Here is a 27,659-nt window from a genome sequence, read left to right as displayed (position 1 = left end):
GGGCGGGCTGAATGAAAAATGTGTAAAATCAAGCATCGTGAAGGCATTGTTTGAAAATTGTGAAGGATTTTCCAAAGTGGGCAAAAATTGAAAAAAATGACAGGGCCGGTAGTGTCGAAAAAGTCAAAAATGGGAAGGGTGAGGGATTGTTCCTAAACTCGCTACAAGGGGCCAGAGGGGCGGGCTGAATGAAAAATGTGTAAAATCAAGCATCGTGAAGGCATTGTTTGAAAATTGTGAAGGATTTTCCAAAGTGGGCAAAAATTGAAAAAAATGACAGGGCCGGTAGTGTCGAAAAAGTCAAAAATGGGAAGGGTGAGGGATTGTCCCAAAACTTGCTACAAGGGGCCAGAGGGGCGGGCTGAATGAAAAATGTGTAAAATCAAGCACCGTGAAGGCATTGTGTGAAAATTGTGAAGGATTTTCCAAAGTGGGCAAAAATTGAAAAAAATGACAGGGCCGGTAGTGTCGAAAAAGTCAAAAATGGGAAAAGTGGGGGATTGTCCCAAAACTTGCTCCAAGGGGCCAGAGGGGCGGGCTGAATGAAAAATGTGTAAAATCAAGCACCGTGAAGGCATTGTGTGAAAATTGTGAAGGATTTTCCAAAGTGGGCAAAAATTGAAAAAAATGACAGGGCCGGTAGTGTCGAAAAAGTCAAAAATGGGAAGGGTGAGGGATTGTCCCTAAACTTGCTACAAGGGGCCAGAGGGGCGGGCTGAATGAAAAATGTGTAAAATCAAGCACCGTGAAGGCATTGTGTGAAAATTGTGAAGGATTTTCCAAAGTGGGCAAAAATTGAAAAAAATGACAGGGCCGGTAGTGTCGAAAAAGTCAAAAATGGGAAGGGTGAGGGATTGTCCCAAAACTTGCTACAAGGGGCCAGAGGGGCGGGCTGAATGAAAAATGTGTAAAATCAAGCACCGTGAAGGCATTGTGTGAAAATTGTGAAGGATTTTCCAAAGTGGGCAAAAATTGAAAAAAATGACAGGGCCGGTAGTGTCGAAAAAGTCAAAAATGGGAAGGGTGAGGGATTGTTCCTAAACTCGCTACAAGGGGCCAGAGGGGCGGGCTGAATGAAAAATGTGTAAAATCAAGCACCGTGAAGGCATTGTGTGAAAATTGTGAAGGATTTTCCAAAGCGGGCAAAAATTGAAAAAAATGACAGGGCCGGTAGTGTCGAAAAAATCAAAAATGGGAAGGGTGAGGGATTGTCCCAAAACTTGCTACAAGGGGCCAGAGGGGCGGGCTGAATGAAAAATGTGTAAAATCAAGCATCGTGAAGGCATTGTTTGAAAATTGTGAAGGATTTTCCAAAGTGGGCAAAAATTGAAAAAAATGACAGGGCCGGTAGTGTCGAAAAAGTCAAAAATGGGAAGGGTGAGGGATTGTCCCTAAACTTGCTACAAGGGGCCAGAGGGGCGGGCTGAATGAAAAATGTGTAAAATCAAGCACCGTGAAGGCATTGTGTGAAAATTGTGAAGGATTTTCCAAAGTGGGCAAAAATTGAAAAAAATGACAGGGCCGGTAGTGTCGAAAAAGTCAAAAATGGGAAGGGTGAGGGATTGTCCCAAAACTTGCTACAAGGGGCCAGAGGGGCGGGCTGAATGAAAAATGTGTAAAATCAAGCACCGTGAAGGCATTGTGTGAAAATTGTGAAGGATTTTCCAAAGTGGGCAAAAATTGAAAAAAATGACAGGGCCGGTAGTGTCGAAAAAGTCAAAAATGGGAAGGGTGAGGGATTGTTCCTAAACTCGCTACAAGGGGCCAGAGGGGCGGGCTGAATGAAAAATGTGTAAAATCAAGCATCGTGAAGGCATTGTTTGAAAATTGTGAAGGATTTTCCAAAGTGGGCAAAAATTGAAAAAAATGACAGGGCCGGTAGTGTCGAAAAAGTCAAAAATGGGAAGGGTGAGGGATTGTCCCAAAACTTGCTACAAGGGGCCAGAGGGGCGGGCTGAATGAAAAATGTGTAAAATCAAGCACCGTGAAGGCATTGTGTGAAAATTGTGAAGGATTTTCCAAAGTGGGCAAAAATTGAAAAAAATGACAGGGCCGGTAGTGTCGAAAAAGTCAAAAATGGGAAAAGTGGGGGATTGTCCCAAAACTTGCTCCAAGGGGCCAGAGGGGCGGGCTGAATGAAAAATGTGTAAAATCAAGCACCGTGAAGGCATTGTGTGAAAATTGTGAAGGATTTTCCAAAGCGGGCAAAAATTGAAAAAAATGACAGGGCCGGTAGTGTCGAAAAAGTCAAAAATAGGGAAGGGTGGGGGATTGTCCCAAAACTTGCTACAAGGGGCCAGAGGGGCGGGCTGAATGAAAAATGTGTAAAATCAAGCACCGTGAAGGCATTGTGTGAAAATTGTGAAGGATTTTCCAAAGTGGGCAAAAATTGAAAAAAATGACAGGGCCGGTAGTGTCGAAAAATCAAAAATGGGAAGGGTGAGGGATTGTTCCTAAACTCGCTACAAGGGGCCAGAGGGGCGGGCTGAATGAAAAATGTGTAAAATCAAGCACCGTGAAGGCATTGTGTGAAAATTGTGAAGGATTTTCCAAAGTGGGCAAAAATTGAAAAAAATGACAGGGCCGGTAGTGTCGAAAAAGTCAAAAATGGGAAGGGTGGGGGATTGTCCCTAAACTTGCTACAAGGGGCCAGAGGGGCGGGCTGAATGAAAAATGTGTAAAATCAAGCACCGTGAAGGCATTGTGTGAAAATTGTGAAGGATTTTCCAAAGTGGGCAAAAATTGAAAAAAATGACAGGGCCGGTAGTGTCGAAAAAGTCAAAAATGGGAAGGGTGAGGGATTGTCCCTAAACTTGCTACAAGGGGCCAGATGGGCGGGCTGAATGAAAAATGTGTAAAATCAAGCACCGTGAAGGCATTGTGTGAAAATTGTGAAGGATTTTCCAAAGTGGGCAAAAATTGAAAAAAATGACAGGGCCGGTAGTGTCGAAAAAGTCAAAAATAGGGAAGGGTGGGGGATTGTCCCAAAACTTGCTACAAGGGGCCAGAGGGGCGGGCTGAATGAAAAATGTGTAAAATCAAGCACCGTGAAGGCATTGTGTGAAAATTGTGAAGGATTTTCCAAAGTGGGCAAAAATTGAAAAAAATGACAGGGCCGGTAGTGTCGAAAAAGTCAAAAATGGGAAGGGTGAGGGATTGTCCCTAAACTTGCTACAAGGGGCCAGAGGGGCGGGCTGAATGAAAAATGTGTAAAATCAAGCACCGTGAAGGCATTGTGTGAAAATTGTGAAGGATTTTCCAAAGTGGGCAAAAATTGAAAAAAATGACAGGGCCGGTAGTGTCGAAAAAGTCAAAAATGGGAAGGGTGAGGGATTGTCCCTAAACTTGCTACAAGGGGCCAGAGGGGCGGGCTGAATGAAAAATGTGTAAAATCAAGCACCGTGAAGGCATTGTGTGAAAATTGTGAAGGATTTTCCAAAGCGGGGAAAAATTGAAAAAAATGACAGGGCCGGTAGTGTCGAAAAAGTCAAAAATGGGAAGGGTGGGGGATTGTCCCAAAACTTGCTACAAGGGGCCAGAGGGGCGGGCTGAATGAAAAATGTGTAAAATCAAGCACCGTGAAGGCATTGTGTGAAAATTGTGAAGGATTTTCCAAAGTGGGCAAAAATTGAAAAAAATGACAGGGCCGGTAGTGTCGAAAAAGTCAAAAATGGGAAGGGTGGGGGATTGTCCCAAAACTTGCTACAAGGGGCCAGAGGGGCGGGCTGAATGAAAAATGTGTAAAATCAAGCACCGTGAAGGCATTGTGTGAAAATTGTGAAGGATTTTCCAAAGTGGGCAAAAATTGAAAAAAATGACAGGGCCGGTAGTGTCGAAAAAGTCAAAAATGGGAAGGGTGAGGGATTGTCCCTAAACTTGCTACAAGGGGCCAGAGGGGCGGGCTGAATGAAAAATGTGTAAAATCAAGCACCGTGAAGGCATTGTGTGAAAATTGTGAAGGATTTTCCAAAGTGGGCAAAAATTGAAAAAAATGACAGGGCCGGTAGTGTCGAAAAAGTCAAAAATGGGAAGGGTGAGGGATTGTCCCTAAACTTGCTACAAGGGGCCAGAGGGGCGGGCTGAATGAAAAATGTGTAAAATCAAGCACCGTGAAGGCATTGTGTGAAAATTGTGAAGGATTTTCCAAAGTGGGCAAAAATTGAAAAAAATGACAGGGCCGGTAGTGTCGAAAAAGTCAAAAATGGGAATGGTGAGGGATTGTCCCAAAACTTGCTACAAGGGGCCAGAGGGGCGGGCTGAATGAAAAATGTGTAAAATCAAGCACCGTGAAGGCATTGTGTGAAAATTGTGAAGGATTTTCCAAAGTGGGCAAAAATTGAAAAAAATGACAGGGCCGGTAGTGTCGAAAAAGTCAAAAATGGGAAGGGTGAGGGATTGTTCCTAAACTCGCTACAAGGGGCCAGAGGGGCGGGCTGAATGAAAAATGTGTAAAATCAAGCACCGTGAAGGCATTGTGTGAAAATTGTGAAGGATTTTCCAAAGTGGGCAAAAATTGAAAAAAATGACAGGGCCGGTAGTGTCGAAAAAGTCAAAAATAGGGAAGGGTGGGTGATTGTCCCAAAACTTGCTACAAGGGGCCAGAGGGGCGGGCTGAATGAAAAATGTGTAAAATCAAGCACCGTGAAGTAATTGTGTGAAAATTGTGAAGGATTTTCCAAAGTGGGCAAAAATTGAAAAAAATGACAGGGCCGGTAGTGTCGAAAAAGTCAAAAATGGGAAGGGTGAGGGATTGTCCTTAAACTTGCTACAAGGGGCCAGAGGGGCGGGCTGAATGAAAAATGTGTAAAATCAAGCACCGTGAAGGCATTGTGTGAAAATTGTGAAGGATTTTCCAAAGTGGGCAAAAATTGAAAAAAATGACAGGGCCGGTAGTGTCGAAAAAGTCAAAAATGGGAAGGGTGGGGGATTGTCCCAAAACTTGCTACAAGGGGCCAGAGGGGCGGGCTGAATGAAAAATGTGTAAAATCAAGCACCGTGAAGGCATTGTGTGAAAATTGTGAAGGATTTTCCAAAGTGGGCAAAAATTGAACAAAATGACAGGGCCGGTAGTGTCGAAAAAGTCAAAAATGGGAAGGGTGGGGGATTGTCCCAAAACTTGCTACAAGGGGCCAGAGGGGCGGGCTGAATGAAAAATGTGTAAAATCAAGCACCGTGAAGGCATTGTTTGAAAATTGTGAAGGATTTTCCAAAGTGGGCAAAAATTGAAAAAAATGACAGGGCCGGTAGTGTTGAAAAAGTCAAAAATGGGAAAAGTGGGGGATTGTCCCAAAAATTGCTACAAGGGGCCAGAGGGGCGGGCTGAATGAAAAATGTGTAAAATCAAGCACCGTGAAGGCATTGTGTGAAAATTGTGAAGGATTTTCCAAAGCGGGCAAAAATTGAAAAAAATGACAGGGCCGGTAGTGTCGAAAAAGTCAAAAATGGGAAGTGTGAGGGATTGTCCCCAAACTTGCTACAAGGGGCCAGAGGGGCGGGCTGAATGAAAAATGTGTAAAATCAAGCACCGTGAAGGCATTGTGTGAAAATTGTGAAGGATTTTCCAAAGTGGGCAAAAATTGAAAAAAATGACAGGGCCGGTAGTGTCGAAAAAGTCAAAAATGGGAAGGGTGGGGGATTGTCCCAAAACTTGCTACAAGGGGCCAGAGGGGCGGGCTGAATGAAAAATGTGTAAAATCAAGCACCGTGAAGGCATTGTGTGAAAATTGTGAAGGATTTTCCAAAGTGGGCAAAAATTGAAAAAAATGACAGGGCCGGTAGTGTCGAAAAAGTCAAAAATGGGAAGGGTGAGGGATTGTCCCTAAACTTGCTACAAGGGGCCAGAGGGGCGGGCTGAATGAAAAATGTGTAAAATCAAGCACCGTGAAGGCATTGTGTGAAAATTGTGAAGGATTTTCCAAAGTGGGCAAAAATTGAAAAAAATGACAGGGCCGGTAGTGTCGAAAAAGTCAAAAATGGGAAGGGTGAGGGATTGTCCCTAAACTTGCTACAAGGGGCCAGAGGGGCGGGCTGAATGAAAAATGTGTAAAATCAAGCACCGTGAAGGCATTGTGTGAAAATTGTGAAGGATTTTCCAAAGTGGGCAAAAATTGAAAAAAATGACAGGGCCGGTAGTGTCGAAAAAGTCAAAAATGGGAATGGTGAGGGATTGTCCCAAAACTTGCTACAAGGGGCCAGAGGGGCGGGCTGAATGAAAAATGTGTAAAATCAAGCACCGTGAAGGCATTGTGTGAAAATTGTGAAGGATTTTCCAAAGTGGGCAAAAATTGAAAAAAATGACAGGGCCGGTAGTGTCGAAAAAGTCAAAAATGGGAAGGGTGAGGGATTGTTCCTAAACTCGCTACAAGGGGCCAGAGGGGCGGGCTGAATGAAAAATGTGTAAAATCAAGCACCGTGAAGGCATTGTGTGAAAATTGTGAAGGATTTTCCAAAGTGGGCAAAAATTGAAAAAAATGACAGGGCCGGTAGTGTCGAAAAAGTCAAAAATAGGGAAGGGTGGGTGATTGTCCCAAAACTTGCTACAAGGGGCCAGAGGGGCGGGCTGAATGAAAAATGTGTAAAATCAAGCACCGTGAAGTAATTGTGTGAAAATTGTGAAGGATTTTCCAAAGTGGGCAAAAATTGAAAAAAATGACAGGGCCGGTAGTGTCGAAAAAGTCAAAAATGGGAAGGGTGAGGGATTGTCCTTAAACTTGCTACAAGGGGCCAGAGGGGCGGGCTGAATGAAAAATGTGTAAAATCAAGCACCGTGAAGGCATTGTGTGAAAATTGTGAAGGATTTTCCAAAGTGGGCAAAAATTGAAAAAAATGACAGGGCCGGTAGTGTCGAAAAAGTCAAAAATGGGAAGGGTGGGGGATTGTCCCAAAACTTGCTACAAGGGGCCAGAGGGGCGGGCTGAATGAAAAATGTGTAAAATCAAGCACCGTGAAGGCATTGTGTGAAAATTGTGAAGGATTTTCCAAAGTGGGCAAAAATTGAACAAAATGACAGGGCCGGTAGTGTCGAAAAAGTCAAAAATGGGAAGGGTGGGGGATTGTCCCAAAACTTGCTACAAGGGGCCAGAGGGGCGGGCTGAATGAAAAATGTGTAAAATCAAGCACCGTGAAGGCATTGTTTGAAAATTGTGAAGGATTTTCCAAAGTGGGCAAAAATTGAAAAAAATGACAGGGCCGGTAGTGTTGAAAAAGTCAAAAATGGGAAAAGTGGGGGATTGTCCCAAAAATTGCTACAAGGGGCCAGAGGGGCGGGCTGAATGAAAAATGTGTAAAATCAAGCACCGTGAAGGCATTGTGTGAAAATTGTGAAGGATTTTCCAAAGCGGGCAAAAATTGAAAAAAATGACAGGGCCGGTAGTGTCGAAAAAGTCAAAAATGGGAAGGGTGAGGGATTGTCCCCAAACTTGCTACAAGGGGCCAGAGGGGCGGGCTGAATGAAAAATGTGTAAAATCAAGCACCGTGAAGGCATTGTGTGAAAATTGTGAAGGATTTTCCAAAGTGGGCAAAAATTGAAAAAAATGACAGGGCCGGTAGTGTCGAAAAAGTCAAAAATGGGAAGGGTGAGGTATTGTCCCAAAACTTGCTACAAGGGGCCAGAGGGGCGGGCTGAATGAAAAATGTGTAAAATCAAGCACCGTGAAGGCATTGTGTGAAAATTGTGAAGGATTTTCCAAAGTGGGCAAAAATTGAAAAAAATGACAGGGCCGGTAGTGTCGAAAAAGTCAAAAATAGGGAAGGGTGGGGGATTGTCCCAAAACTTGCTACAAGGGGCCAGAGGGGCGGGCTGAATGAAAAATGTGTAAAATCAAGCACCGTGAAGGCATTGTGTGAAAATTGTGAAGGATTTTCCAAAGTGGGCAAAAATTTAAAAAAATGACAGGGCCGGTAGTGTCGAAAAAGTCAAAAATGGGAAGGGTGAGGGATTGTCCCTAAACTTGCTACAAGGGGCCAGAGGGGCGGGCTGAATGAAAAATGTGTAAAATCAAGCACCGTGAAGGCATTGTGTGAAAATTGTGAAGGATTTTCCAAAGTGGGCAAAAATTGAAAAAAATGACAGGGCCGGTAGTGTCGAAAAAGTCAAAAATGGGAAGGGTGAGGGATTGTCCCTAAACTTGCTACAAGGGGCCAGAGGGGCGGACTGAATGAAAAATGTGTAAAATCAAGCACCGTGAAGGCATTGTGTGAAAATTGTGAAGGATTTTCCAAAGCGGGCAAAAATTGACAAAAATGACAGGGCCGGTAGTGTCGAAAAAGTCAAAAATGGGAAGGGTGGGGGATTGTCCCAAAACTTGCTACAAGGGGCCAGAGGGGCGGGCTGAATGAAAAATGTGTAAAATCAAGCACTGTGAAGGCATTGTGTGAAAATTGTGAAGGATTTTCCAAAGTGGGCAAAAATTGAAAAAAATGACAGGGCCGGTAGTGTCGAAAAAATCAAAAATGGGAAGGGTGAGGGATTGTCCCAAAACTTGCTACAAGGGGCCAGAGGGGCGGGCTGAATGAAAAATGTGTAAAATCAAGCATCGTGAAGGCATTGTTTGAAAATTGTGAAGGATTTTCCAAAGTGGGCAAAAATTGAAAAAAATGACAGGGCCGGTAGTGTCGAAAAAGTCAAAAATGGGAAAAGTGGGGGATTGTCCCAAAACTTGCTACAAGGGGCCAGAGGGGCGGGCTGAATGAAAAATGTGTAAAATCAAGCACCGTGAAGGCATTGTGTGAAAATTGTGAAGGATTTTCCAAAGCGGGCAAAAATTGAAAAAAATGACAGGGCCGGTAGTGTCGAAAAAATCAAAAATGGGAAGGGTGAGGGATTGTCCCAAAACTTGCTACAAGGGGCCAGAGGGGCGGGCTGAATGAAAAATGTGTAAAATCAAGCATCGTGAAGGCATTGTTTGAAAATTGTGAAGGATTTTCCAAAGTTGGCAAAAATTGAAAAAAATGACAGGGCCGGTAGTGTCGAAAAAGTCAAAAATGGGAAGGGTGAGGGATTGTCCCAAAACTTGCTACAAGGGGCCAGAGGGGCGGGCTGAATGAAAAATGTGTAAAATCAAGCATCGTGAAGGCATTGTTTGAAAATTGTGAAGGATTTTCCAAAGTGGGCAAAAATTGAAAAAAATGACAGGGCCGGTAGTGTCGAAAAAGTCAAAAATGGGAAGGGTGAGGGATTGTCCCTAAACTTGCTACAAGGGGCCAGAGGGGCGGGCTGAATGAAAAATGTGTAAAATCAAGCACCGTGAAGGCATTGTGTGAAAATTGTGAAGGATTTTCCAAAGTGGGCAAAAATTGAAAAAAATGACAGGGCCGGTAGTGTCGAAAAAGTCAAAAATGGGAAGGGTGAGGGATTGTCCCTAAACTTGCTACAAGGGGCCAGAGGGGCGGGCTGAATGAAAAATGTGTAAAATCAAGCACCGTGAAGGCATTGTGTGAAAATTGTGAAGGATTTTCCAAAGTGGGCAAAAATTGAAAAAAATGACAGGGCCGGTAGTGTCGAAAAAGTCAAAAATGGGAATGGTGAGGGATTGTCCCAAAACTTGCTACAAGGGGCCAGAGGGGCGGGCTGAATGAAAAATGTGTAAAATCAAGCACCGTGAAGGCATTGTGTGAAAATTGTGAAGGATTTTCCAAAGTGGGCAAAAATTGAAAAAAATGACAGGGCCGGTAGTGTCGAAAAAGTCAAAAATAGGGAAGGGTGGGTGATTGTCCCAAAACTTGCTACAAGGGGCCAGAGGGGCGGGCTGAATGAAAAATGTGTAAAATCAAGCACCGTGAAGGCATTGTGTGAAAATTGTGAAGGATTTTCCAAAGTGGGCAAAAATTGAAAAAAATGACAGGGCCGGTAGTGTCGAAAAAGTCAAAAATGGGAAGGGTGAGGGATTGTCCTTAAACTTGCTACAAGGGGCCAGAGGGGCGGGCTGAATGAAAAATGTGTAAAATCAAGCACCGTGAAGGCATTGTGTGAAAATTGTGAAGGATTTTCCAAAGTGGGCAAAAATTGAAAAAAATGACAGGGCCGGTAGTGTCGAAAAAGTCAAAAATGGGAAGGGTGAGGGATTGTCCCAAAACTTGCTACAAGGGGCCAGAGGGGCGGGCTGAATGAAAAATGTGTAAAATCAAGCATCGTGAAGGCATTGTTTGAAAATTGTGAAGGATTTTCCAAAGTGGGCAAAAATTGAAAAAAATGACAGGGCCGGTAGTGTCGAAAAAGTCAAAAATGGGAAAAGTGGGGGATTGTCCCAAAACTTGCTACAAGGGGCCAGAGGGGCGGGCTGAATGAAAAATGTGTAAAATCAAGCACCGTGAAGGCATTGTGTGAAAATTGTGAAGGATTTTCCAAAGTGGGCAAAAATTGAAAAAAATGACAGGGCCGGTAGTGTCGAAAAAGTCAAAAATGGGAATGGTGAGGGATTGTCCCAAAACTTGCTACAAGGGGCCAGAGGGGCGGGCTGAATGAAAAATGTGTAAAATCAAGCACCGTGAAGGCATTGTGTGAAAATTGTGAAGGATTTTCCAAAGTGGGCAAAAATTGAAAAAAATGACAGGGCCGGTAGTGTCGAAAAAGTCAAAAATGGGAAGGGTGGGGGATTGTCCCAAAACTTGCTACAAGGGGCCAGAGGGGCGGGCTGAATGAAAAATGTGTAAAATCAAGCACCGTGAAGGCATTGTTTGAAAATTGTGAAGGATTTTCCAAAGTGGGCAAAAATTGAAAAAAATGACAGGGCCGGTAGTGTTGAAAAAGTCAAAAATGGGAAAAGTGGGGGATTGTCCCAAAAATTGCTACAAGGGGCCAGAGGGGCGGGCTGAATGAAAAATGTGTAAAATCAAGCACCGTGAAGGCATTGTGTGAAAATTGTGAAGGATTTTCCAAAGTGGGCAAAAATTGAAAAAAATGACAGGGCCGGTAGTGTCGAAAAAGTCAAAAATGGGAAGGGTGAGGGATTGTCCCTAAACTTGCTACAAGGGGCCAGAGGGGCGGGCTGAATGAAAAATGTGTAAAATCAAGCACCGTGAAGGCATTGTGTGAAAATTGTGAAGGATTTTCCAAAGTGGGCAAAAATTGAAAAAAATGACAGGGCCGGTAGTGTCGAAAAAGTCAAAAATGGGAAGGGTGAGGGATTGTCCCTAAACTTGCTACAAGGGGCCAGAGGGGCGGGCTGAATGAAAAATGTGTAAAATCAAGCACCGTGAAGGCATTGTGTGAAAATTGTGAAGGATTTTCCAAAGCGGGGAAAAATTGAAAAAAATGACAGGGCCGGTAGTGTCGAAAAAGTCAAAAATGGGAAGGGTGGGGGATTGTCCCAAAACTTGCTACAAGGGGCCAGAGGGGCGGGCTGAATGAAAAATGTGTAAAATCAAGCACCGTGAAGGCATTGTGTGAAAATTGTGAAGGATTTTCCAAAGTGGGCAAAAATTGAAAAAAATGACAGGGCCGGTAGTGTCGAAAAAGTCAAAAATGGGAAGGGTGGGGGATTGTCCCAAAACTTGCTACAAGGGGCCAGAGGGGCGGGCTGAATGAAAAATGTGTAAAATCAAGCACCGTGAAGGCATTGTGTGAAAATTGTGAAGGATTTTCCAAAGTGGGCAAAAATTGAAAAAAATGACAGGGCCGGTAGTGTCGAAAAAGTCAAAAATGGGAAGGGTGAGGGATTGTCCCTAAACTTGCTACAAGGGGCCAGAGGGGCGGGCTGAATGAAAAATGTGTAAAATCAAGCACCGTGAAGGCATTGTGTGAAAATTGTGAAGGATTTTCCAAAGTGGGCAAAAATTGAAAAAAATGACAGGGCCGGTAGTGTCGAAAAAGTCAAAAATGGGAAGGGTGAGGGATTGTCCCTAAACTTGCTACAAGGGGCCAGAGGGGCGGGCTGAATGAAAAATGTGTAAAATCAAGCACCGTGAAGGCATTGTGTGAAAATTGTGAAGGATTTTCCAAAGTGGGCAAAAATTGAAAAAAATGACAGGGCCGGTAGTGTCGAAAAAGTCAAAAATGGGAATGGTGAGGGATTGTCCCAAAACTTGCTACAAGGGGCCAGAGGGGCGGGCTGAATGAAAAATGTGTAAAATCAAGCACCGTGAAGGCATTGTGTGAAAATTGTGAAGGATTTTCCAAAGTGGGCAAAAATTGAAAAAAATGACAGGGCCGGTAGTGTCGAAAAAGTCAAAAATGGGAAGGGTGAGGGATTGTTCCTAAACTCGCTACAAGGGGCCAGAGGGGCGGGCTGAATGAAAAATGTGTAAAATCAAGCACCGTGAAGGCATTGTGTGAAAATTGTGAAGGATTTTCCAAAGTGGGCAAAAATTGAAAAAAATGACAGGGCCGGTAGTGTCGAAAAAGTCAAAAATAGGGAAGGGTGGGTGATTGTCCCAAAACTTGCTACAAGGGGCCAGAGGGGCGGGCTGAATGAAAAATGTGTAAAATCAAGCACCGTGAAGTAATTGTGTGAAAATTGTGAAGGATTTTCCAAAGTGGGCAAAAATTGAAAAAAATGACAGGGCCGGTAGTGTCGAAAAAGTCAAAAATGGGAAGGGTGAGGGATTGTCCTTAAACTTGCTACAAGGGGCCAGAGGGGCGGGCTGAATGAAAAATGTGTAAAATCAAGCACCGTGAAGGCATTGTGTGAAAATTGTGAAGGATTTTCCAAAGTGGGCAAAAATTGAAAAAAATGACAGGGCCGGTAGTGTCGAAAAAGTCAAAAATGGGAAGGGTGGGGGATTGTCCCAAAACTTGCTACAAGGGGCCAGAGGGGCGGGCTGAATGAAAAATGTGTAAAATCAAGCACCGTGAAGGCATTGTGTGAAAATTGTGAAGGATTTTCCAAAGTGGGCAAAAATTGAACAAAATGACAGGGCCGGTAGTGTCGAAAAAGTCAAAAATGGGAAGGGTGGGGGATTGTCCCAAAACTTGCTACAAGGGGCCAGAGGGGCGGGCTGAATGAAAAATGTGTAAAATCAAGCACCGTGAAGGCATTGTTTGAAAATTGTGAAGGATTTTCCAAAGTGGGCAAAAATTGAAAAAAATGACAGGGCCGGTAGTGTTGAAAAAGTCAAAAATGGGAAAAGTGGGGGATTGTCCCAAAAATTGCTACAAGGGGCCAGAGGGGCGGGCTGAATGAAAAATGTGTAAAATCAAGCACCGTGAAGGCATTGTGTGAAAATTGTGAAGGATTTTCCAAAGCGGGCAAAAATTGAAAAAAATGACAGGGCCGGTAGTGTCGAAAAAGTCAAAAATGGGAAGGGTGAGGGATTGTCCCCAAACTTGCTACAAGGGGCCAGAGGGGCGGGCTGAATGAAAAATGTGTAAAATCAAGCACCGTGAAGGCATTGTGTGAAAATTGTGAAGGATTTTCCAAAGTGGGCAAAAATTGAAAAAAATGACAGGGCCGGTAGTGTCGAAAAAGTCAAAAATGGGAAGGGTGAGGGATTGTCCCTAAACTTGCTACAAGGGGCCAGAGGGGCGGGCTGAATGAAAAATGTGTAAAATCAAGCACCGTGAAGGCATTGTGTGAAAATTGTGAAGGATTTTCCAAAGTGGGCAAAAATTGAAAAAAATGACAGGGCCGGTAGTGTCGAAAAAGTCAAAAATGGGAAGGGTGAGGTATTGTCCCAAAACTTGCTACAAGGGGCCAGAGGGGCGGGCTGAATGAAAAATGTGTAAAATCAAGCACCGTGAAGGCATTGTGTGAAAATTGTGAAGGATTTTCCAAAGTGGGCAAAAATTGAAAAAAATGACAGGGCCGGTAGTGTCGAAAAAGTCAAAAATAGGGAAGGGTGGGGGATTGTCCCAAAACTTGCTACAAGGGGCCAGAGGGGCGGGCTGAATGAAAAATGTGTAAAATCAAGCACCGTGAAGGCATTGTGTGAAAATTGTGAAGGATTTTCCAAAGTGGGCAAAAATTTAAAAAAATGACAGGGCCGGTAGTGTCGAAAAAGTCAAAAATGGGAAGGGTGAGGGATTGTCCCTAAACTTGCTACAAGGGGCCAGAGGGGCGGGCTGAATGAAAAATGTGTAAAATCAAGCACCGTGAAGGCATTGTGTGAAAATTGTGAAGGATTTTCCAAAGTGGGCAAAAATTGAAAAAAATGACAGGGCCGGTAGTGTCGAAAAAGTCAAAAATGGGAAGGGTGAGGGATTGTCCCTAAACTTGCTACAAGGGGCCAGAGGGGCGGACTGAATGAAAAATGTGTAAAATCAAGCACCGTGAAGGCATTGTGTGAAAATTGTGAAGGATTTTCCAAAGCGGGCAAAAATTGACAAAAATGACAGGGCCGGTAGTGTCGAAAAAGTCAAAAATGGGAAGGGTGGGGGATTGTCCCAAAACTTGCTACAAGGGGCCAGAGGGGCGGGCTGAATGAAAAATGTGTAAAATCAAGCACTGTGAAGGCATTGTGTGAAAATTGTGAAGGATTTTCCAAAGTGGGCAAAAATTGAAAAAAATGACAGGGCCGGTAGTGTCGAAAAAATCAAAAATGGGAAGGGTGAGGGATTGTCCCAAAACTTGCTACAAGGGGCCAGAGGGGCGGGCTGAATGAAAAATGTGTAAAATCAAGCATCGTGAAGGCATTGTTTGAAAATTGTGAAGGATTTTCCAAAGTGGGCAAAAATTGAAAAAAATGACAGGGCCGGTAGTGTCGAAAAAGTCAAAAATGGGAAAAGTGGGGGATTGTCCCAAAACTTGCTACAAGGGGCCAGAGGGGCGGGCTGAATGAAAAATGTGTAAAATCAAGCACCGTGAAGGCATTGTGTGAAAATTGTGAAGGATTTTCCAAAGCGGGCAAAAATTGAAAAAAATGACAGGGCCGGTAGTGTCGAAAAAATCAAAAATGGGAAGGGTGAGGGATTGTCCCAAAACTTGCTACAAGGGGCCAGAGGGGCGGGCTGAATGAAAAATGTGTAAAATCAAGCATCGTGAAGGCAATGTTTGAAAATTGTGAAGGATTTTCCAAAGTTGGCAAAAATTGAAAAAAATGACAGGGCCGGTAGTGTCGAAAAAGTCAAAAATGGGAAAAGTGGGGGATTGTCCCAAAAATTGCTACAAGGGGCCAGAGGGGCGGGCTGAATGAAAAATGTGTAAAATCAAGCACCGTGAAGGCATTGTGTGAAAATTGTGAAGGATTTTCCAAAGTGGGCAAAAATTGAAAAAAATGACAGGGCCGGTAGTGTCGAAAAAGTCAAAAATGGGAAGGGTGAGGGATTGTCCCTAAACTTGCTACAAGGGGCCAGAGGGGCGGGCTGAATGAAAAATGTGTAAAATCAAGCACCGTGAAGGCATTGTGTGAAAATTGTGAAGGATTTTCCAAAGTGGGCAAAAATTGAAAAAAATGACAGGGCCGGTAGTGTCGAAAAAGTCAAAAATGGGAAGGGTGAGGGATTGTCCCTAAACTTGCTACAAGGGGCCAGAGGGGCGGGCTGAATGAAAAATGTGTAAAATCAAGCACCGTGAAGGCATTGTGTGAAAATTGTGAAGGATTTTCCAAAGTGGGCAAAAATTGAAAAAAATGACAGGGCCGGTAGTGTCGAAAAAGTCAAAAATGGGAATGGTGAGGGATTGTCCCAAAACTTGCTACAAGGGGCCAGAGGGGCGGGCTGAATGAAAAATGTGTAAAATCAAGCACCGTGAAGGCATTGTGTGAAAATTGTGAAGGATTTTCCAAAGTGGGCAAAAATTGAAAAAAATGACAGGGCCGGTAGTGTCGAAAAAGTCAAAAATAGGGAAGGGTGGGTGATTGTCCCAAAACTTGCTACAAGGGGCCAGAGGGGCGGGCTGAATGAAAAATGTGTAAAATCAAGCACCGTGAAGGCATTGTGTGAAAATTGTGAAGGATTTTCCAAAGTGGGCAAAAATTGAAAAAAATGACAGGGCCGGTAGTGTCGAAAAAGTCAAAAATGGGAAGGGTGAGGGATTGTCCTTAAACTTGCTACAAGGGGCCAGAGGGGCGGGCTGAATGAAAAATGTGTAAAATCAAGCACCGTGAAGGCATTGTGTGAAAATTGTGAAGGATTTTCCAAAGTGGGCAAAAATTGAAAAAAATGACAGGGCCGGTAGTGTCGAAAAAGTCAAAAATGGGAAGGGTGAGGGATTGTCCCAAAACTTGCTACAAGGGGCCAGAGGGGCGGGCTGAATGAAAAATGTGTAAAATCAAGCATCGTGAAGGCATTGTTTGAAAATTGTGAAGGATTTTCCAAAGTGGGCAAAAATTGAAAAAAATGACAGGGCCGGTAGTGTCGAAAAAGTCAAAAATGGGAAAAGTGGGGGATTGTCCCAAAACTTGCTACAAGGGGCCAGAGGGGCGGGCTGAATGAAAAATGTGTAAAATCAAGCACCGTGAAGGCATTGTGTGAAAATTGTGAAGGATTTTCCAAAGTGGGCAAAAATTGAAAAAAATGACAGGGCCGGTAGTGTCGAAAAAGTCAAAAATGGGAATGGTGAGGGATTGTCCCAAAACTTGCTACAAGGGGCCAGAGGGGCGGGCTGAATGAAAAATGTGTAAAATCAAGCACCGTGAAGGCATTGTGTGAAAATTGTGAAGGATTTTCCAAAGTGGGCAAAAATTGAAAAAAATGACAGGGCCGGTAGTGTCGAAAAAGTCAAAAATGGGAAGGGTGGGGGATTGTCCCAAAACTTGCTACAAGGGGCCAGAGGGGCGGGCTGAATGAAAAATGTGTAAAATCAAGCACCGTGAAGGCATTGTTTGAAAATTGTGAAGGATTTTCCAAAGTGGGCAAAAATTGAAAAAAATGACAGGGCCGGTAGTGTTGAAAAAGTCAAAAATGGGAAAAGTGGGGGATTGTCCCAAAAATTGCTACAAGGGGCCAGAGGGGCGGGCTGAATGAAAAATGTGTAAAATCAAGCACCGTGAAGGCATTGTGTGAAAATTGTGAAGGATTTTCCAAAGCGGGCAAAAATTGAAAAAAATGACAGGGCCGGTAGTGTCGAAAAAGTCAAAAATGGGAAGGGTGAGGGATTGTCCCCAAACTTGCTACAAGGGGCCAGAGGGGCGGGCTGAATGAAAAATGTGTAAAATCAAGCACCGTGAAGGCATTGTGTGAAAATTGTGAAGGATTTTCCAAAGTGGGCAAAAATTGAAAAAAATGACAGGGCCGGTAGTGTCGAAAAAGTCAAAAATGGGAAGGGTGAGGGATTGTCCCTAAACTTGCTACAAGGGGCCAGAGGGGCGGGCTGAATGAAAAATGTGTAAAATCAAGCACCGTGAAGGCATTGTGTGAAAATTGTGAAGGATTTTCCAAAGTGTGCAAAAATTGAAAAAAATGACAGGGCCGGTAGTGTCGAAAAAGTCAAAAATAGGGAAGGGTGGGGGATTGTCCCAAAACTTGCTACAAGGGGCCAGAGGGGCGGGCTGAATGAAAAATGTGTAAAATCAAGCACCGTGAAGGCATTGTGTGAAAATTGTGAAGGATTTTCCAAAGTGGGCAAAAATTTAAAAAAATGACAGGGCCGGTAGTGTCGAAAAAGTCAAAAATGGGAAGGGTGAGGGATTGTCCCTAAACTTGCTACAAGGGGCCAGAGGGGCGGGCTGAATGAAAAATGTGTAAAATCAAGCACCGTGAAGGCATTGTGTGAAAATTGTGAAGGATTTTCCAAAGTGGGCAAAAATTGAAAAAAATGACAGGGCCGGTAGTGTCGAAAAAGTCAAAAATGGGAAGGGTGAGGGATTGTCCCTAAACTTGCTACAAGGGGCCAGAGGGGCGGACTGAATGAAAAATGTGTAAAATCAAGCACCGTGAAGGCATTGTGTGAAAATTGTGAAGGATTTTCCAAAGCGGGCAAAAATTGACAAAAATGACAGGGCCGGTAGTGTCGAAAAAGTCAAAAATGGGAAGGGTGGGGGATTGTCCCAAAACTTGCTACAAGGGGCCAGAGGGGCGGGCTGAATGAAAAATGTGTAAAATCAAGCACTGTGAAGGCATTGTGTGAAAATTGTGAAGGATTTTCCAAAGTGGGCAAAAATTGAAAAAAATGACAGGGCCGGTAGTGTCGAAAAAATCAAAAATGGGAAGGGTGAGGGATTGTCCCAAAACTTGCTACAAGGGGCCAGAGGGGCGGGCTGAATGAAAAATGTGTAAAATCAAGCATCGTGAAGGCATTGTTTGAAAATTGTGAAGGATTTTCCAAAGTGGGCAAAAATTGAAAAAAATGACAGGGCCGGTAGTGTCGAAAAAGTCAAAAATGGGAAAAGTGGGGGATTGTCCCAAAACTTGCTACAAGGGGCCAGAGGGGCGGGCTGAATGAAAAATGTGTAAAATCAAGCACCGTGAAGGCATTGTGTGAAAATTGTGAAGGATTTTCCAAAGCGGGCAAAAATTGAAAAAAATGACAGGGCCGGTAGTGTCGAAAAAATCAAAAATGGGAAGGGTGAGGGATTGTCCCAAAACTTGCTACAAGGGGCCAGAGGGGCGGGCTGAATGAAAAATGTGTAAAATCAAGCATCGTGAAGGCATTGTTTGAAAATTGTGAAGGATTTTCCAAAGTTGGCAAAAATTGAAAAAAATGACAGGGCCGGTAGTGTCGAAAAAGTCAAAAATGGGAAAAGTGGGGGATTGTCCCAAAAATTGCTACAAGGGGCCAGAGGGGCGGGCTGAATGAAAAATGTGTAAAATCAAGCACCGTGAAGGCATTGTGTGAAAATTGTGAAGGATTTTCCAAAGTGGGCAAAAATTGAAAAAAATGACAGGGCCGGTAGTGTCGAAAAAGTCAAAAATGGGAAGGGTGAGGGATTGTCCCTAAACTTGCTACAAGGGGCCAGAGGGGCGGGCTGAATGAAAAATGTGTAAAATCAAGCACCGTGAAGGCATTGTGTGAAAATTGTGAAGGATTTTCCAAAGTGGGCAAAAATTGAAAAAAATGACAGGGCCGGTAGTGTCGAAAAAGTCAAAAATGGGAAGGGTGAGGGATTGTCCCAAAACTTGCTACAAGGGGCCAGAGGGGCGGGCTGAATGAAAAATGTGTAAAATCAAGCATCGTGAAGGCATTGTTTGAAAATTGTGAAGGATTTTCCAAAGTGGGCAAAAATTGAAAAAAATGACAGGGCCGGTAGTGTCGAAAAAGTCAAAAATGGGAAAAGTGGGGGATTGTCCCAAAACTTGCTACAAGGGGCCAGAGGGGCGGGCTGAATGAAAAATGTGTAAAATCAAGCACCGTGAAGGCATTGTGTAAAAATTGTGAAGGATTTTCCAAAGTGGGCAAAAATTGAAAAAAATGACAGGGCCGGTAGTGTCGAAAAAGTCAAAAATGGGAAGGGTGAGGGATTGTCCCAAAACTTGCTACAAGGGGCCAGAGGGGCGGGCTGAATGAAAAATGTGTAAAATCAAGCATCGTGAAGGCATTGTTTGAAAATTGTGAAGGATTTTCCAAAGTGGGCAAAAATTGAAAAAAATGACAGGGCCGGTAGTGTCGAAAAAGTCAAAAATAAGGAAGGGTGGGGGATTGTCCCAAAACTTGCTACAAGGGGCCAGAGGGGCGGGCTGAATGAAAAATGTGTAAAATCAAGCACCGTGAAGGCATTGTGTGAAAATTGTGAAGGATTTTCCAAAGTGGGCAAAAATTGAAAAAAATGACAGGGCCGGTAGTGTCGAAAAAGTCAAAAATGGGAAGGGTGAGGGATTGTCCCTAAACTTGCTACAAGGGGCCAGAGGGGCGGGCTGAATGAAAAATGTGTAAAATCAAGCACCGTGAAGGCATTGTGTGAAAATTGTGAAGGATTTTCCAAAGTGGGCAAAAATTGAAAAAAATGACAGGGCCGGTAGTGTCGAAAAAGTCAAAAATGGGAAGGGTGAGGGATTGTCCCTAAACTTGCTACAAGGGGCCAGAGGGGCGGGCTGAATGAAAAATGTGTAAAATCAAGCACCGTGAAGGCATTGTGTGAAAATTGTGAAGGATTTTCCAAAGCGGGCAAAAATTGACAAAAATGACAGGGCCGGTAGTGTCGAAAAAGTCAAAAATGGGAAGGGTGGGGGATTGTCCCAAAACTTGCTACAAGGGGCCAGAGGGGCGGGCTGAATGAAAAATGTGTAAAATCAAGCACTGTGAAGGCATTGTGTGAAAATTGTGAAGGATTTTCCAAAGTGGGCAAAAATTGAAAAAAATGACAGGGCCGGTAGTGTCGAAAAAGTCAAAAATGGGAAGGGTGAGGGATTGTTCCTAAACTCGCTACAAGGGGCCAGAGGGGCGGGCTGAATGAAAAATGTGTAAAATCAAGCACCGTGAAGGCATTGTGTGAAAATTGTGAAGGATTTTCCAAAGCGGGCAAAAATTGAAAAAAATGACAGGGCCGGTAGTGTCGAAAAAATCAAAAATGGGAAGGGTGAGGGATTGTCCCAAAACTTGCTACAAGGGGCCAGAGGGGCGGGCTGAATGAAAAATGTGTAAAATCAAGCATCGTGAAGGCATTGTTTGAAAATTGTGAAGGATTTTCCAAAGTGGGCAAAAATTGAAAAAAATGACAGGGCCGGTAGTGTCGAAAAAGTCAAAAATGGGAAAAGTGGGGGATTGTCCCAAAACTTGCTACAAGGGGCCAGAGGGGCGGGCTGAATGAAAAATGTGTAAAATCAAGCACCGTGAAGGCATTGTGTGAAAATTGTGAAGGATTTTCCAAAGCGGGCAAAAATTGAAAAAAATGACAGGGCCGGTAGTGTCGAAAAAATCAAAAATGGGAAGGGTGAGGTATTGTCCCAAAACTTGCTACAAGGGGCCAGAGGGGCGGGCTGAATGAAAAATGTGTAAAATCAAGCACCGTGAAGGCATTGTGTGAAAATTGTGAAGGATTTTCCAAAGTTGGCAAAAATTGAAAAAAATGACAGGGCCGGTAGTGTCGAAAAAGTCAAAAATGGGAAAAGTGGGGGATTGTCCCAAAAATTGCTACAAGGGGCCAGAGGGGCGGGCTGAATGAAAAATGTGTAAAATCAAGCACCGTGAAGGCATTGTGTGAAAATTGTGAAGGATTTTCCAAAGTGGGCAAAAATTGAAAAAAATGACAGGGCCGGTAGTGTCGAAAAAGTCAAAAATGGGAAGGGTGAGGGATTGTTCCTAAACTCGCTACAAGGGGCCAGAGGGGCGGGCTGAATGAAAAATGTGTAAAATCAAGCACCGTGAAGGCATTGTGTGAAAATTGTGAAGGATTTTCCAAAGCGGGCAAAAATTGAAAAAAATGACAGGGCCGGTAGTGTCGAAAAAATCAAAAATGGGAAGGGTGAGGGATTGTCCCAAAACTTGCTACAAGGGGCCAGAGGGGCGGGCTGAATGAAAAATGTGTAAAATCAAGCATCGTGAAGGCATTGTTTGAAAATTGTGAAGGATTTTCCAAAGTGGGCAAAAATTGAAAAAAATGACAGGGCCGGTAGTGTCGAAAAAGTCAAAAATGGGAAAAGTGGGGGATTGTCCCAAAACTTGCTACAAGGGGCCAGAGGGGCGGGCTGAATGAAAAATGTGTAAAATCAAGCACCGTGAAGGCATTGTGTGAAAATTGTGAAGGATTTTCCAAAGCGGGCAAAAATTGAAAAAAATGACAGGGCCGGTAGTGTCGAAAAAATCAAAAATGGGAAGGGTGAGGTATTGTCCCAAAACTTGCTACAAGGGGCCAGAGGGGCGGGCTGAATGAAAAATGTGTAAAATCAAGCACCGTGAAGGCATTGTGTGAAAATTGTGAAGGATTTTCCAAAGTTGGCAAAAATTGAAAAAAATGACAGGGCCGGTAGTGTCGAAAAAGTCAAAAATGGGAAAAGTGGGGGATTGTCCCAAAACTTGCTACAAGGGGCCAGAGGGGCGGGCTGAATGAAAAATGTGTAAAATCAAGCACCGTGAAGGCATTGTGTGAAAATTGTGAAGGATTTTCCAAAGCGGGCAAAAATTGAAAAAAATGACAGGGCCGGTAGTGTCGAAAAAGTCAAAAATGGGAAGGGTGAGGGATTGTCCCAAAACTTGCTACAAGGGGCCAGAGGGGCGGGCTGAATGAAAAATGTGTAAAATCAAGCACCGTGAAGGCATTGTGTGAAAATTGTGAAGGATTTTCCAAAGTGGGCAAAAATTGAAAAAAATGACAGGGCCGGTAGTGTCGAAAAAGTCAAAAATGGGAAGGGTGAGGGATTGTCCCAAAACTTGCTACAAGGGGCCAGAGGGGCGGGCTGAATGAAAAATGTGTAAAATCAAGCACCGTGAAGGCATTGTGTGAAAATTGTGAAGGATTTTCCAAAGTGGGCAAAAATTGAAAAAAAATGACAGGGCCGGTAGTGTCGAAAAAGTCAAAAATGGGAAGGGTGAGGGATTGTTCCTAAACTCGCTACAAGGGGCCAGAGGGGCGGGCTGAATGAAAAATGTGTAAAATCAAGCACCGTGAAGGCATTGTTTGAAAATTGTGAAGGATTTTCCAAAGTGGGCAAAAATTGAAAAAAATGACAGGGCCGGTAGTGTCGAAAAAGTCAAAAATGGGAAGGGTGAGGGATTGTCCCTAAACTTGCTACAAGGGGCCAGAGGGGCGGGCTGAATGAAAAATGTGTAAAATCAAGCACCGTGAAGGCATTGTGTGAAAATTGTGAAGGATTTTCCAAAGTGGGCAAAAATTGAAAAAAATGACAGGGCCGGTAGTGTCGAAAAAGTCAAAAATGGGAAGGGTGAGGGATTGTCCCAAAACTTGCTACAAGGGGCCAGAGGGGCGGGCTGAATGAAAAATGTGTAAAATCAAGCACCGTGAAGGCATTGTGTGAAAATTGTGAAGGATTTTCCAAAGTGGGCAAAAATTGAAAAAAATGACAGGGCCGGTAGTGTCGAAAAAGTCAAAAATGGGAAGGGTGAGGGATTGTTCCTAAACTCGCTACAAGGGGCCAGAGGGGCGGGCTGAATGAAAAATGTGTAAAATCAAGCACCGTGAAGGCATTGTGTGAAAATTGTGAAGGATTTTCCAAAGTGGGCAAAAATTGAAAAAAATGACAGGGCCGGTAGTGTCGAAAAAGTCAAAAATGGGAAGGGTGAGGGATTGTTCCTAAACTCGCTACAAGGGGCCAGAGGGGCGGGCTGAATGAAAAATGTGTAAAATCAAGCACCGTGAAGGCATTGTGTGAAAATTGTGAAGGATTTTCCAAAGCGGGCAAAAATTGAAAAAAATGACAGGGCCGGTAGTGTCGAAAAAATCAAAAATGGGAAGGGTGAGGGATTGTCCCAAAACTTGCTACAAGGGGCCAGAGGGGCGGGCTGAATGAAAAATGTGTAAAATCAAGCATCGTGAAGGCATTGTTTGAAAATTGTGAAGGATTTTCCAAAGTGGGCAAAAATTGAAAAAAATGACAGGGCCGGTAGTGTCGAAAAAGTCAAAAATGGGAAAAGTGGGGGATTGTCCCAAAACTTGCTACAAGGGGCCAGAGGGGCGGGCTGAATGAAAAATGTGTAAAATCAAGCACCGTGAAGGCATTGTGTGAAAATTGTGAAGGATTTTCCAAAGCGGGCAAAAATTGAAAAAAATGACAGGGCCGGTAGTGTCGAAAAAATCAAAAATGGGAAGGGTGAGGTATTGTCCCAAAACTTGCTACAAGGGGCCAGAGGGGCGGGCTGAATGAAAAATGTGTAAAATCAAGCACCGTGAAGGCATTGTGTGAAAATTGTGAAGGATTTTCCAAAGTTGGCAAAAATTGAAAAAAATGACAGGGCCGGTAGTGTCGAAAAAGTCAAAAATGGGAAAAGTGGGGGATTGTCCCAAAACTTGCTACAAGGGGCCAGAGGGGCGGGCTGAATGAAAAATGTGTAAAATCAAGCACCGTGAAGGCATTGTGTGAAAATTGTGAAGGATTTTCCAAAGCGGGCAAAAATTGAAAAAAATGACAGGGCCGGTAGTGTCGAAAAAGTCAAAAATGGGAAGGGTGAGGGATTGTCCCAAAACTTGCTACAAGGGGCCAGAGGGGCGGGCTGAATGAAAAATGTGTAAAATCAAGCACCGTGAAGGCATTGTGTGAAAATTGTGAAGGATTTTCCAAAGTGGGCAAAAATTGAAAAAAATGACAGGGCCGGTAGTGTCGAAAAAGTCAAAAATGGGAAGGGTGAGGGATTGTCCCAAAACTTGCTACAAGGGGCCAGAGGGGCGGGCTGAATGAAAAATGTGTAAAATCAAGCACCGTGAAGGCATTGTGTGAAAATTGTGAAGGATTTTCCAAAGTGGGCAAAAATTGAAAAAAAATGACAGGGCCGGTAGTGTCGAAAAAGTCAAAAATGGGAAGGGTGAGGGATTGTTCCTAAACTCGCTACAAGGGGCCAGAGGGGCGGGCTGAATGAAAAATGTGTAAAATCAAGCACCGTGAAGGCATTGTTTGAAAATTGTGAAGGATTTTCCAAAGTGGGCAAAAATTGAAAAAAATGACAGGGCCGGTAGTGTCGAAAAAGTCAAAAATGGGAAGGGTGAGGGATTGTCCCTAAACTTGCTACAAGGGGCCAGAGGGGCGGGCTGAATGAAAAATGTGTAAAATCAAGCACCGTGAAGGCATTGTGTGAAAATTGTGAAGGATTTTCCAAAGTGGGCAAAAATTGAAAAAAATGACAGGGCCGGTAGTGTCGAAAAAGTCAAAAATGGGAAGGGTGAGGGATTGTCCCTAAACTTGCTACAAGGGGCCAGAGGGGCGGGCTGAATGAAAAATGTGTAAAATCAAGCACCGTGAAGGCATTGTGTGAAAATTGTGAAGGATTTTCCAAAGCGGGCAAAAATTGACAAAAATGACAGGGCCGGTAGTGTCGAAAAAGTCAAAAATGGGAAGGGTGGGGGATTGTCCCAAAACTTGCTACAAGGGGCCAGAGGGGCGGGCTGAATGAAAAATGTGTAAAATCAAGCACTGTGAAGGCATTGTGTGAAAATTGTGAAGGATTTTCCAAAGTGGGCAAAAATTGAAAAAAATGACAGGGCCGGTAGTGTCGAAAAAGTCAAAAATGGGAAGGGTGAGGGATTGTTCCTAAACTCGCTACAAGGGGCCAGAGGGGCGGGCTGAATGAAAAATGTGTAAAATCAAGCACCGTGAAGGCATTGTGTGAAAATTGTGAAGGATTTTCCAAAGCGGGCAAAAATTGAAAAAAATGACAGGGCCGGTAGTGTCGAAAAAATCAAAAATGGGAAGGGTGAGGGATTGTCCCAAAACTTGCTACAAGGGGCCAGAGGGGCGGGCTGAATGAAAAATGTGTAAAATCAAGCATCGTGAAGGCATTGTTTGAAAATTGTGAAGGATTTTCCAAAGTGGGCAAAAATTGAAAAAAATGACAGGGCCGGGTAGTGTCGAAAAAGTCAAAAATGGGAAAAGTGGGGGATTGTCCCAAAACTTGCTACAAGGGGCCAGAGGGGCGGGCTGAATGAAAAATGTGTAAAATCAAGCACCGTGAAGGCATTGTGTGAAAATTGTGAAGGATTTTCCAAAGCGGGCAAAAATTGAAAAAAATGACAGGGCCGGTAGTGTCGAAAAAATCAAAAATGGGAAGGGTGAGGTATTGTCCCAAAACTTGCTACAAGGGGCCAGAGGGGCGGGCTGAATGAAAAATGTGTAAAATCAAGCACCGTGAAGGCATTGTGTGAAAATTGTGAAGGATTTTCCAAAGTTGGCAAAAATTGAAAAAAATGACAGGGCCGGTAGTGTCGAAAAAGTCAAAAATGGGAAAAGTGGGGGATTGTCCCAAAACTTGCTACAAGGGGCCAGAGGGGCGGGCTGAATGAAAAATGTGTAAAATCAAGCACCGTGAAGGCATTGTGTGAAAATTGTGAAGGATTTTCCAAAGCGGGCAAAAATTGAAAAAAATGACAGGGCCGGTAGTGTCGAAAAAGTCAAAAATGGGAAGGGTGAGGGATTGTCCCAAAACTTGCTACAAGGGGCCAGAGGGGCGGGCTGAATGAAAAATGTGTAAAATCAAGCACCGTGAAGGCATTGTGTGAAAATTGTGAAGGATTTTCCAAAGTGGGCAAAAATTGAAAAAAATGACAGGGCCGGTAGTGTCGAAAAAGTCAAAAATGGGAAGGGTGAGGGATTGTCCCAAAACTTGCTACAAGGGGCCAGAGGGGCGGGCTGAATGAAAAATGTGTAAAATCAAGCACCGTGAAGGCATTGTGTGAAAATTGTGAAGGATTTTCCAAAGTGGGCAAAAATTGAAAAAAAATGACAGGGCCGGTAGTGTCGAAAAAGTCAAAAATGGGAAGGGTGAGGGATTGTTCCTAAACTCGCTACAAGGGGCCAGAGGGGCGGGCTGAATGAAAAATGTGTAAAATCAAGCACCGTGAAGGCATTGTTTGAAAATTGTGAAGGATTTTCCAAAGTGGGCAAAAATTGAAAAAAATGACAGGGCCGGTAGTGTTGAAAAAGTCAAAAATGGGAAAAGTGGGGGATTGTCCCAAAAATTGCTACAAGGGGCCAGAGGGGCGGGCTGAATGAAAAATGTGTAAAATCAAGCACCGTGAAGGCATTGTGTGAAAATTGTGAAGGATTTTCCAAAGTGGGCAAAAATTGAAAAAAATGACAGGGCCGGTAGTGTCGAAAAAGTCAAAAATGGGAAGGGTGAGGGATTGTCCCCAAACTTGCTACAAGGGGCCAGAGGGGCGGGCTGAATGAAAAATGTGTAAAATCAAGCACCGTGAAGGCATTGTGTGAAAATTGTGAAGGATTTTCCAAAGTGGGCAAAAATTGAAAAAAATGACAGGGCCGGTAGTGTCGAAAAAGTCAAAAATGGGAAGGGTGAGGGATTGTCCCTAAACTTGCTACAAGGGGCCAGAGGGGCGGGCTGAATGAAAAATGTGTAAAATCAAGCACCGTGAAGGCATTGTGTGAAAATTGTGAAGGATTTTCCAAAGTGGGCAAAAATTGAAAAAAATGACAGGGCCGGTAGTGTCGAAAAAGTCAAAAATGGGAAGGGTGAGGTATTGTCCCAAAACTTGCTACAAGGGGCCAGAGGGGCGGGCTGAATGAAAAATGTGTAAAATCAAGCACCGTGAAGGCATTGTGTGAAAATTGTGAAGGATTTTCCAAAGTGGGCAAAAATTGAAAAAAATGACAGGGCCGGTAGTGTCGAAAAAGTCAAAAATAGGGAAGGGTGGGGGATTGTCCCAAAACTTGCTACAAGGGGCCAGAGGGGCGGGCTGAATGAAAAATGTGTAAAATCAAGCACCGTGAAGGCATTGTGTGAAAATTGTGAAGGATTTTCCAAAGTGGGCAAAAATTGAAAAAAATGACAGGGCCGGTAGTGTCGAAAAAGTCAAAAATGGGAAGGGTGAGGGATTGTCCCTAAACTTGCTACAAGGGGCCAGAGGGGCGGGCTGAATGAAAAATGTGTAAAATCAAGCACCGTGAAGGCATTGTGTGAAAATTGTGAAGGATTTTCCAAAGTGGGCAAAAATTGAAAAAAATGACAGGGCCGGTAGTGTCGAAAAAGTCAAAAATGGGAAGGGTGAGGGATTGTCCCTAAACTTGCTACAAGGGGCCAGAGGGGCGGGCTGAATGAAAAATGTGTAAAATCAAGCACCGTGAAGGCATTGTGTGAAAATTGTGAAGGATTTTCCAAAGCGGGCAAAAATTGAAAAAAATGACAGGGCCGGTAGTGTCGAAAAAGTCAAAAATGGGAAGGGTGGGGGATTGTCCCAAAACTTGCTACAAGGGGCCAGAGGGGCGGGCTGAAAGAAAAATGTGTAAAATCAA

The sequence above is a fragment of the Scomber japonicus genome, chromosome 22, assembly GCF_027409825.1.
Source record: "Scomber japonicus isolate fScoJap1 chromosome 22, fScoJap1.pri, whole genome shotgun sequence".
Lineage (NCBI taxonomy): Eukaryota > Metazoa > Chordata > Actinopteri > Scombriformes > Scombridae > Scomber > Scomber japonicus.
Note: the sequence above shows the minus strand (reverse complement) of the source record.